The sequence below is a fragment of the Pleuronectes platessa genome, chromosome 6 (genome assembly GCF_947347685.1).
Source record: "Pleuronectes platessa chromosome 6, fPlePla1.1, whole genome shotgun sequence".
Taxonomy (NCBI): Eukaryota; Metazoa; Chordata; class Actinopteri; order Pleuronectiformes; family Pleuronectidae; genus Pleuronectes; species Pleuronectes platessa.
The window spans coordinates 14,164,027-14,176,041 of NC_070631.1; positions in this window are offsets into that span (position 1 = coordinate 14,164,027).

The following is a 12,015-nucleotide window of genomic DNA, read 5'->3' on the forward strand; positions in this document are numbered from 1 at the left end:
CCTTCGTTACACAATAGCGCATACAAACTATACCATTCGTTGGATACGGTTTTTTTCCCGGATACCTTTCGGGTTATCGGCCTTTTACCTACATTTTGGCATTATAATGCAAAGATTAGTTATAATTAAAGATCGTTGTTCAAAAAGTTTATTTACAGATTTATGTGACAGCTGGAAATTACAGATTATAAATTAAAGCGAGCCAACTAACGAAGGACGAACTTTTAATTTTGATCCGACTTCACGATGAGCTGTGATGTTGTACAACAATAAATGTAATATTTTAAAAGAGAGGAAAATTATAATCTTCTCATAATAATAACATTATTATTGGCTGGATAATTCAAGACGAACAACTGAAAGGAAATGTACGTCGTGAAATATAAACAACATGACGTCAAATAAATTATCAAACAAATTAGGGACATATATCGAAACGAAACAGCGAGGGCTACAAAATAAAAATTCAAAGTTTTGGTCTGTCTTCATATAAACCTTGAGACCGTTTTCAACCTGTCAAATTCGCACAACAATGATAAAATAATCTGTAATATTAGGCATATATCGTCACTTTTTTTAATTTTACAAATTTTTACCGACACATCCTCGATAACTTATTTCGGTAAAATGGAGCTAAATTTATAAATGAATGTAAGCCCTACCATCTTAATAGAACTCCATGATCGTCAAGGAAAACGGATTATTATTTTCTGCAGTCACATATGTCATGTAAAGGCGTATTGACATATCGATAATCAGTTGTCGGTGGATCCGTGTGTGTGACAGGCTGGGATTTCTCTGGCTCGTGACACACACACACACGGGTCTGGAATCCTTCGGCCCCAGACCGTGCAGGACCTGCGGCTTCATATCTCCAGCTCACGTGAGAAAGTGTCCCCGGTGCTCCACCGGCTTTCTCTCATATTTGGATAGATCCTCCCGGTTGTTGTCTGGAGAAATAGTCCGCGGAAGAGCATAACATTTCTTTCCTCGAGTGCCCCCACAACGAGTTCAGCTGAGGGGAGAAAATGACAGTTTGAAATTATAACCAAATTAATGTGCTCATATTTCTCTCTTGCTCTCTATTCTGTGGCTATCTGGATTTGTTGAAGCTGTGATATTTAATAGGTTTTACAAATGAGTCGAGGTGTGGCCCACAAGCCCAGTAAATCTAGAATAGCTCCAAAAGAGAGAGAGATAGATAGATAGATAGATAGATAGATAGATAGATAGAGAGACAGATAGATAGACAGATAGATAGATAGATAGATATGGTACTGTTAAAGAGAGAACTTTTAAATTTAAATGTTTCCTATTCGGCAACATATAATTTTTCCCCGTGACCGAATTGAAAAGCAAATTGTTTTAACAGTTTGCATGCAGAAAGGTTTCTGCAGATCAGAATAATACAGGTCAGAAATCTAACACATAAAAACCACACAAAAAGTTAAACCAAAGTGCATACAATGTTTGTTTGTGATTTATCAATTCATTTGAACAACACAGGAAGTCATGAGCATTTTTTCAAATCCATACGATTATTGAGTCTGATATTATAAAACGCCAAGATTAGCTCATTTCCACAGCCGACATAATTGACCTGATGCAATGCAAAATAGCTAATTTTGTAAGGCTATATTTCTAACAGTTTTGCCAAAATTCTGTTTTGTGGCATACAACATTTATCAATGGATTAATATATTGGTGAAAATAAAGTAGTGACTGTTGTGTGAGAGGATCAGTTCTTATATCTGCTGAATGCCAAACCCCCTGGTGCAGTGCAGTCCTTTGTTCCTGTCCAATCAGATACAGCTGTACAAGCCAAACTCCACAGGGAGAGCTGGGGTCATCCTCCCAGCGGATGCTCAGGCCCATCCTGCTACTGGTGCCCTGAGGGCCTGGGCACAGAGCACGACCCCCCAAACAGCCACCCAGACACTGGCTATAATGCCCCCCTTCACCCACAGTTCACTAGTGGCGGGTGGTGTTTTGTTGTTTTCATCCTCATCCTCTTTAATTTTTTTTTCAGCCTGGAGAATTTGGCTGAATATAAGGTTCTGACATGCACGTGCATGCTCGTCATAAAGGCTGTAACCATTCAACTAATGGAGCAAATATAAAAACTGCACTTCTACTTGACACCGATTGTGCAGTCTCAAAACTGTAGAGTAAAGTACATGGAGAGTATCTGTTTCCATCAACACATGTGCTCAGCTATTATCTAAGGGAAACGCTTCACACTGCTAAAGCTGGCCCTGTTGTTTACTTATCAGAAGATCTCAGGCAAAAGATGAGGTCTGTAAGTTAAAGGAACTCTGACACATCTGAACGAGACCGTCACAACTCTGCTGGGGAAGAGCAGACCGGCATAACGAATCAGGCCGAGTGGAGTTCCAACAAGAGAGGACATGTGAGAGTTTTGCCTGTTTAGAAAGAGAAAAAGCAAATGACCTTGGGGGCTGAAGTGGCTGGATTGAAAATAAACTGTTTGGAATTACTCTGCACATTGAGGAATAGAAAGCAGCTGCAAAAATCCGATCTGACTCACTTGATTTCTCTGTGAATTGGAGGAGCTTTCAGCAGGCACATCACACTAACCTCTAGGCCCAGAGCACAAAAGCACGAGTCGCTGTGTTTTCAACGTGTCCCCACTTTCTCAGAAGAGATAATTGTGCTCCTGGAGTTTCAAGTTAAAGACTAAACTGTTTGACTGGACATGAAGAGCAGCAGCCCCACAACCAGACTAGAGAGCTGATGCACAAGTGAGATAATTTGAGGCACGTGACAAGTGATCAGGAAAGTTTAAGGGACTTAGGTTGAGGATAATGAAGGCTGTAGCGGGCGGGCGGGGCATGATCGCTCCAGTGAACGACACACTGGAGACGTCTGCACCAAGTTTCAGAAAATCTAATTTATGGCCACTTCGCAGCAGCTGGATTTGCACTTCCGACCAGGGGATTGCATTTCCAAACACCACGGAGAAGGCTGATGGATAAAGTTGGTTGCTCTTGCTCTCTTGCCTGTCTCTGACACACTAATGTACTTTATGTTTATACGGACACACAAACATGTTCACACAGAGCAGAAGAAATGCATTTAAGACTAAGAGATCTAGCACAAAATCTCATTTTGTACAACTTTACCTATATAAATATGAAACTTGTATTTTGCAACTATATATTTTTTTTCTAAGTCTTCTCGCTCTTCCTTTCTGTACTCAACTCTTTGGTCAGTGGACGGTGCATGGGGGCCATTGAGAGGGAATAGCACTTGTTTTTATGTATTTATATGTCATGTCTGGGTATTCTGGAACTAAATAACCGAGAAACTCACCAAGCCAGACTTTTAAAACATCATTCGTTAATACCACTGAGATCTACATTCTGGAGCTACTCCACTGACCGTAAATTGGAGACTGACTTTGAGGTCTATACTATGAACCAGAAAATACGTCTATTTAATGAACAATCCATCGACCTTTGTGTCTTTTCCTGTTCGTTCTTCAGGGAGCTGAGCCGTGGCGTCTCAGATTATAGCCATGAATACGGATTCCTCTTCTTTTTTTTGTCCACACAAAACAAAGGTACACGTTCCTCTAACACAGACAGAATCTGCCCTGGGGCGTAAAGGAAAATCGTATTTGACATCTGAAATTCAGTGCTGTATCCCAGCAAGGATTTTAAGCCCTGCCATGGAAAGTGTAGTCAGCTGCAACCACGATGTGAGCTACATTTCACTGACTTGGCTTGGAAGGGAGTAGTAGTGTGTGTGTGTGGGGGGGGTAATCTTGCAACAACCTCGATGGGAAAAAAAAGCCAAAGCCTAGCACTTACACTTGATCCTCCCCTGCCAGCTAGTGTGCACTATTATTCTCAATCGTAAGCTGCGGCACTCTCACTTTATAAACCTCTTATCCAGTGTGCCGGAGATTACCAAAACGTTTGGTAACCAGATAGCCCAGACTAAGACAAGGCTGTTGACACTACCAGCCTCACTTTTCAATCGCTCTCACTTGAATCGCTGTCAACCCAAAAAGCGACAGAGTGATGGCTGTTGTTCGTCTAAATCCTCTTTAACAGATAAATCATCGATTTCATGGACGCTCGTTTCCTCAGTGGTTCTCTTTGTCAGATGATTTGCTGGCGTGGTGCTGGAAAGTAAACCAGCTACCACATATTAGTCAAAGCTGACTTTAAGAGAGGCTGGGAGAGTGGAAGTGACCACTGTCCCCTTGGTTTGGAGACCTGACAGTGAACTCTGAGAGGCCAGCCACCCCCCAGACAGCTACCCCTGCGGCCTCCAGTCTCCATTATCCAGCCACAGCCTGGGGACCAATCACCCCGGCTGCCCTCTCTGTCTCTCTTTTTTCCCCTTTTCTCCCTCTCTCTTTCACTATCTGTCTCCCTCACTCTCTCTCCCCCTTCCCCTTCCTCTCGTTTTCTCTCTCTCCGGGCTCTCTTTGCTCTGTGCTTTCAAGAGCTCCCTGTGTCACCAGACTGATTAAAACAAACACTGACCCTATTTTGGTATCTAATCCAATTGTGCTCTTTTTCTTCTCACCGGCCCTGGAGCACGCAGCGTATTAGGTATCCTGGGAGCCACAGGGCCCCCCCCCCCCTGTGACTGATCTTAGATTTCAAACACTCAGGAGCCTCACATATGGTGGGCAAAGAGTAAATAAAGTCTTATTAAACTCCCTTTTAGCACAGGGCGTAAACAGCATTTGGCGTACATTTGGATCGTGATCGCAATAAGATGCACGAACTAAGTGATGGGTGTGCGTGTGTGTGTCTCTGTGCTCACGGCCCCTTGCATGACTGTTTGTCAGTTGCAGTTTAAGCGTATGGAGGGATGGAACTGCAGGTTTGAGAGAGTTAGCCCTGCTGGTGAGGGTGCGGGGTGGGGGGTTATTGAGAGAAGACTGCTGTTTATTGTTTTATTAACAGGGGCATGTTGGCCTCATCAGGTCAGGGCTTTACCTCTGACCCCGAGGAAAGAGACGAGAGAGCAGCAGCCTTTGTGTATCAAACAGCAACTGTGCTCATTGAAGTCTGTGCGTGTGCGAATGTTTTGACAAAGTGTTGCTATTCGTTTTCATTCTAGCATGGCTTCCACCAAAGTTCCCCTTGCTTTGTCTTGTGCTGTTTTATTGGAGAGCCAGAATATATTTCCTGTTTATTTAATTGATGTGATGCCATCTTTGGTTAAAGCCAGTAGCCAGTGTTTGTTTTGTCTGGCCCGCTAACTACAGTGCTGGAATACCATTTGTAGCCGTTGATGATATCAGATGTTTGTAAGTACAGGGCTGCAGTCTGCTCGCTGTGTAATTAAACTCAGAGTTTCTCTTTCCTATCAGCTCAAGAATTTTAGGATTAACAGTGAACCTACCAGGAAGATGACACATGTACCGTGTCATCTATAGATAGACATGCTGGTGTGTGTAGATGTTGAATTGTTTGAATGGTTGTGCAGCTCGTGTTTCTGAACTGTGAGTCTGAAACACGAAGTCTGAGCGATGGAATTTAAAGCTTCGACCCTGCTTGTCATCCTCACTATGTCACACACTGAAGCACAGTGACATTAATGATACCACCTAGTGGTGATCAATGGCTATATCAACAATAATTTTTATGTCCTGCATTTTGAATCCACTGTTTTTTTACACATGTAGAGTGAATACCAATGTTTGTCATTTGTTTATGATGAATGCCAAAATGATCATATATATAGAGTGAAAATCAAGTTCAGTATATTATTAGTAAGTATAAATATATTTGGCGGTCGGAAAAATTAAGGTTCCGGTTCACAGTCAAGTTCAGGTATTTAGTTATGGACATTTTACTATTGGTGGAATGTAGCCATTTATAGTTATAAGTAATGAGCTTCTATTCCACTACATTGGCTTAACAGCTTTAGTCAGTCATTACTTTAGCCTACAGATTTATATTGATTTATTAAATGTGATGCTTTCTTACAGCTTAAGCTACTCATTAGTATGTACAAGATTTGAGCAGCTACATATGAAGAATTCCAATTAATTGCATAATAATTCTGCCATTATAACACTATGACCCTTTTTTATATTATAAGTCATTTGGATAATTTAAATAAAACTTGCAAATACATTTAGCTAAATTACATTTTCAATATATAATTAACATTCTCTGTACAACACTGCTTGAGTATTCTATATATTACAGTATTGCTACTTTTCTCAAGTAAAGGGTCTTAACACTTATTCCGGCATTGTGTGTCCCTTCCATCTCCTGTAAATATGCAGAACAAGGTCCTGTAAGTGATAAATACTCTGAACCTGAATGTACCTATGGATACTGTACTTACTGGTGTATAAAGATCATGCAGCTTCTCAAAGTTCTTTTTAAAGTTTGCACATATATCTTGGGCTGGGAGTGTAGCAACTTGCAGCCAGACAAACGACCTGTCAGAGAGGCACCTTCAATATATGGAAACCAGCTTTGATTACAGCCAGAGACTCCTTTTGTGGGTCTTGTGAATTATGGCCAATTACGTTTGTCCGCTTATAATAATCATCCGTTTTCCCGACTGTCACGAGGAAAACCTTGGAGTTGCTATTATACCTACAACTTCAGTAGGCGACTACAGTTTGAAATATATGGCGATAAGCATTCCCACTAATGGCCATGGAGCTCAGAGCAAAGGCGGTTTTTATAGAGCCCAGAACTGTACATCAAACTGCGAGACTAGCCAGGTTTTATGACCAGGTCATTTCACCCTGTACTCTGTTGTTTATGGCTTTAATGGCAGGCTGTTGCCAGTTTTCATGGCTGCTGTGGCGGATTTTAACTCAGGCAACATGCTGCTGACCCCAAAGTTGAGCATCTTTACAGCGAGAATGACACTCTTTCTTTATCACGTGAGCCGTCCTGTCAGAGCAGCAGCTTGTGAAAAGCACGCTAAAACATTGGGGATCAGTTCTTGTCTCTGCTCTTAGCCTGCTGGAGGGCTTTGCTATTGCTTCACATAAACACACAGCACAATCCAACAGAGACATCAGGCTCTTGTCGGCCTGTTTCCAGATCGATAATGAAATGGAGTGGGAAGAAAACAAGAAGTTAAATGAAATAGAGGCAGGAGGGCGAGGGCGAGGAGAGGAGAGAATGAGACTGCGAGCAGTGATAATCAATGGCGGCCAAAGCGCGATGGCAGATATGAGGTCGTTTGTCTCCAGGAGAGAGCGGTGGAGAGCAGAGGAGGTGTACAGACAGAGCTGTCTGCTGATGGAGCTGGCAGCTGGCCAGGCTCCGTATGAGGGCGTCTGAACAACCACAGAATTTATCACAGTGACTCCTGGCCTTGTTACTGATGAAGACATGAATCTGAACACAGGGGCTGGAGAGCAGGGCAGGTATATCAGGCTGGAAATCACTCACCAGGCTAATTTAAAAAGCCATGTTCCTTAAGTCTCCCCATACTCCATGTACACTTCATCTATTTGTTAGGTATACAGTCATATATGCTCATATGGTCACTATCGCCCTGCTATTAGATTCATAATGGCACAACCAGCTGTATTCTACTGTTTGGGGAGAAAACATCACTGGGTTGTCTTAAGATATCAAGTTTTTCTAATAACAAAACCTCCTTACCTCACTTCTGACACAGAGACACAAGGATGTTGGACTCATTCTTTAAAAAAAATAGCTTTATGGCTGGGGGGGTCATTATATAAACATGGGCCTGATTATAGACTCTGATACATCCCATCTTTGTTATTTTTAAGGATTTATTAAAGTTGTTTTTTTCCTTTGTCGTTAATAGCTCTGCAGACTTGACACAAGCCCTACATCTTATTCCTCTTTGTTCCTCTATGTGTCTCTGTGTCTTGTTGATGGTTCCCAAAGCAACTCCCTGCTGCAGCCCAGATGGTAGCGAAGCTCTCCCTCCCCAGCAGAGGACTCAGTGGTCGGCCTCGACAGCCGGAGAGGAGACGGAGGGAGGAGGGAGGATCACCATGCTAATTCTTCTGAGACTTGACACTGATTGTGCAAAACTGTGCAAAGCAGCTAATGAATATTTGTCACCAACTGATTTCGTAGAACAACAGAAAAAATAACTGCAAATAAAACATCTCAGAGTAAACACATTTGTATGATAAAGCATCAACGTGGCAGGTTTCCTCTCACCAATTTTCCATCTTCATTTCATACAGAAAGAAAGAAATGTACTGAAATGATCTTCCAATATTTGTTGGTCTTTTAATCCACATTATATGGTGATGCCACGATTCTAACCAGCAGAGGGTGCAATAATATCACAAGCGACCCTCCCCACAGTACTTTCTCTTCAGTACATAAAAGATGCACAGATTGGAATACTAATTATATCAATCAAATTTTATTTGCATGGCCCAATGTTCACAAAACACAAATCATGTCATGGGGCTTCACAAGGGGCCACATCCTCTGGATACTGCATACTGTCAGTGATCATGATATTTGCATTGAACCAGCTTGCTGGGTGATTAATGGACCAATGGAGATCACACTGTTTACCAAAGCAAAAACAACATACAAGTGGGGCAGGATTTTTTTATTTAAAACCAAAAGCCTGCAAAGTGCTACTATTTTTTTAAATGAGTGATATAACATAATAATATATCCTTTTGTGCAGAATTGGCCCGCCTGTCTTCTCCTTTTTGCAGGAAGGTGGGGGTGTTGTACGCAGTGGAACATGAGTCACCCTGTGGACTGTTGGCGAGCAGTGCCCTTTTAAAGTGCATGGGGCCATTAGGTGTTCAACCATGAATAACTAAGTCTCCTTGCCTTGGTTCCCTCTTGGCATCAGAGCTCGGAAATAATGTTATCCAAGGCTGGATACCTAATATAGATATGGCATGTTGTGTTAGTTATGTTTAGATAAATATACAGTGTCAGGTCAACAGGGGGGTTGTGATTATGTAAATTTGGCAAACAGGAAGTGAAGTGGAAGTGCTCCAGGTGTAGCATGGATTTTAGAGACGAGACACCTCATTACATTCTCTGCTCTTCATTGCACTACAGCATCTGAAGTGGTCGAGGCTGGTAATTAGGGAGTTTAGTTAAAAGAGATGTACAGACTACCACCGACCCTACGCAGACACACATGTACAACTTACAACACAATACACCATTTGACAAGAATGCAACCGACAGCATCACAACAGCCTGGTGAGCAAATATTTTGCTCACAGTCTTTTATGTCGGTACATAAAAGACGGTGCATGCTCTGCTTCTTTAAGCGCTGTAGTGGCCTCTGGCACCGGGCGCTGTGGATTAGTCATTGTGAGGTGGGAGAGAGGTGTCGGTCTCACTTGGACCTTTCACGGGCCATTGACTGGGTCTTTGGGGTTTTGGTATCATGTAGTTGTGTTTAAATGTGGTTCTCTGCCTACAGGGATACATGTCACTGTACTGCTGAGGAAGTAGAGGTACTATAGTTATCAATATTTCATAATAAAGTAAGAAATTACTTGAATTACATTCAGTTGCTTGCAGTGCCCTTATGAAACCATATTTAAGTTCACTAGATCTGAATTTTTATCTGCAAATCTGTGAAATGTTGAAATCTCACAATATTAAAGAAATGAAGGGGGGGGGGGGGTCCTCGAACAGCTCCCTGATCCGGATCAATATAAGAGTTTAATGGATTTCTCCTTGACACATAGGCTACTGTATCCTTCCACTAAGTGTCTGGATAATGTGTCTAGTAGTTTCAACAGTCAAAGGGGTTAAAACAAAACCTCCCTGGTGGAGTCAACTATAAATGGTGTGGGTTAATATCCACTTTTCAATTTAGAGTTTTTACAGGATTTTCAAAAGATCAGCGGTAATAACTTTACTGTTCCTATCGCAGAAAAATGTCTCATTCCTATTTATACTAACCAGGCCCGGTTCATTTGCATTATTCATGATATGGTTGAATGCCCATTGATCTATGAACTAGAGTAGCGTCATGGCTGTTTGCTTATTTCTTTTACTGTACAGCCTCGGACCAGCATGGTGCTGAGCAGCCATCTGCTATACTGGAGGAGCAGTGTTCACACAATATCCCCAAAACCTAAATAGATGGCATTAACCCTCTCTCAGCTTTTAATTAATGCTGTGACCTTTACATCTTGTTGCGTTGCTCTGTCAATTACCTGAACCAGCTGGTGGAAACGCTCTAAACAAGGAAATCAAGGAATGAAACATTTGTTTAATTTCACAATCCGTCGATTTCCCTGCAAGCAAATTAACATTCAGAATCGTTTTCTGCTGCCTTAAGCAAAGCAATCGCCCAACGAGGCAGTTACACTATAGTACTGATTGCTTCAAGGACACTGCACAATAGTTGCATCACATGTTCTACAGAGAATAGAAGGGACAGTGGCGTGATCATCCTGTTGACATGATGGGACGTGTGATCTATTTCCAGCAGCTCCCCTCTCTCTCCTCACACACCCACACACACATGCTGTATGCATCCACAGGGCTCAGGGCTTTAATGGAGGAGTTGGGCATTACTTGGTTTGTGATGCAGTGAACAGACCATTACTCAACCAATATGAATCTGTACATCTCAACACATACAGTTATTTCAACGGAGTGACGGGATATTAAAAGAGGTTGTGATCATCAGTGGGTTGAAGTGATAAATGAGAGATTCCAGTTGATCTTGACTTAAGAGATGTTTGAATGGTGAAATGCTTGGTGAATGTCTAAAGTCAGGATTTTATAGTTACATCTACGTTTATTTATCTTCTCTAAATAGCAGGCAAACTGTTCTAAATCCCCTCTCTCTCTTTTTATCAAACACCTTTCTCGTCTGTTCCTCGGAGAGAGCCAGACTTCCTTGTAGTCATCCAGCAGAATCACAGCCAAAATATTCCATGAGCCAAACCTGAATGGCGTCTTGTTTCAACCCTGCATCATCGTGCATCATCGGCTTACATCAAAGTTTATTACACGGCCTCAAGACCATATCTCGGCAATCGATTTTGGCGCTGCTCATTCATCACGGGTGTCAATATTCATGTTTGTCCTCTTGCGGTCGTGACTTTTGAGTATGTTTCTTTATCTAGGGAGGACGAGTGGAGCCTTACCAGGGAGCTAATGAGCCTCCTGTCATTGAACAGCAGGGATGGGCGATTAAAAAGAAACAAGGCAGGGGAGGAATATCAAATGAGTTGTCTCTCCTGGAGCAGCAGACACCAGATGAATTAATACAGGGTTTTTTTCCGTTTTGTGGATAAATGTGAATGTCTACCTTTTCAGGACTGTTACATCAGCAGCAGTATTTCTGTAAAGAGGACAGACAGAGGTTTGGGTCAGTGTGTTTACAGCATAGGTACAGTTCCCACGCTTTCTCCTAATTCATGGATGGAGAAGCAGCAGGTTTAGGATACTGGCTCTCTCCTTATCTCTAACGGTTGTACTTTCACTCCCAGAGGGGTGTAGGCAAGGTGTCAGAACATTGACGGAGTTTGGACTGCACTATTAATTGCTGGATAAAGGGGGGGAACAGAGAGAGGAAGTTGAATCGTTGGTGCGGACGAGCCTCAGCTGCACAGCAACACCCCCCGAGACACGGATCCGATTTTGCCCGCCGGTGTTCGTCAGCATGTTTAATTTGCGACCTTGGCAACCTGCCTCTCCTGGGATCGGAGTTAACGGCTGCTGCTCCGCCGAGGATGAATGGGAGTTCTCACAATACTATCAAAAGTATAAACATCACCACCATTCATAAGGAAAACCTAGCATCTCATTAGGCAGTGAGGTCCGGAAACATGTTATCTCTCATCTGTTGCCAGAATTCACACTTAAAGGGTAAAATCAATATTTGATAGTGTACCTTTGGATCATATCATTGAATGTGACTGCAATCAGTCTGTGGAGGCAGTCTGACCTCTCTCTATTCACTGGGTGTTTAGTTGTCCAACTCCACAGAACTAAGCCCTTACAGAGGACCTTAAAAAGCTCAGTAAATCACAGCCCAGTCTAACGGCTCATTGCCTCT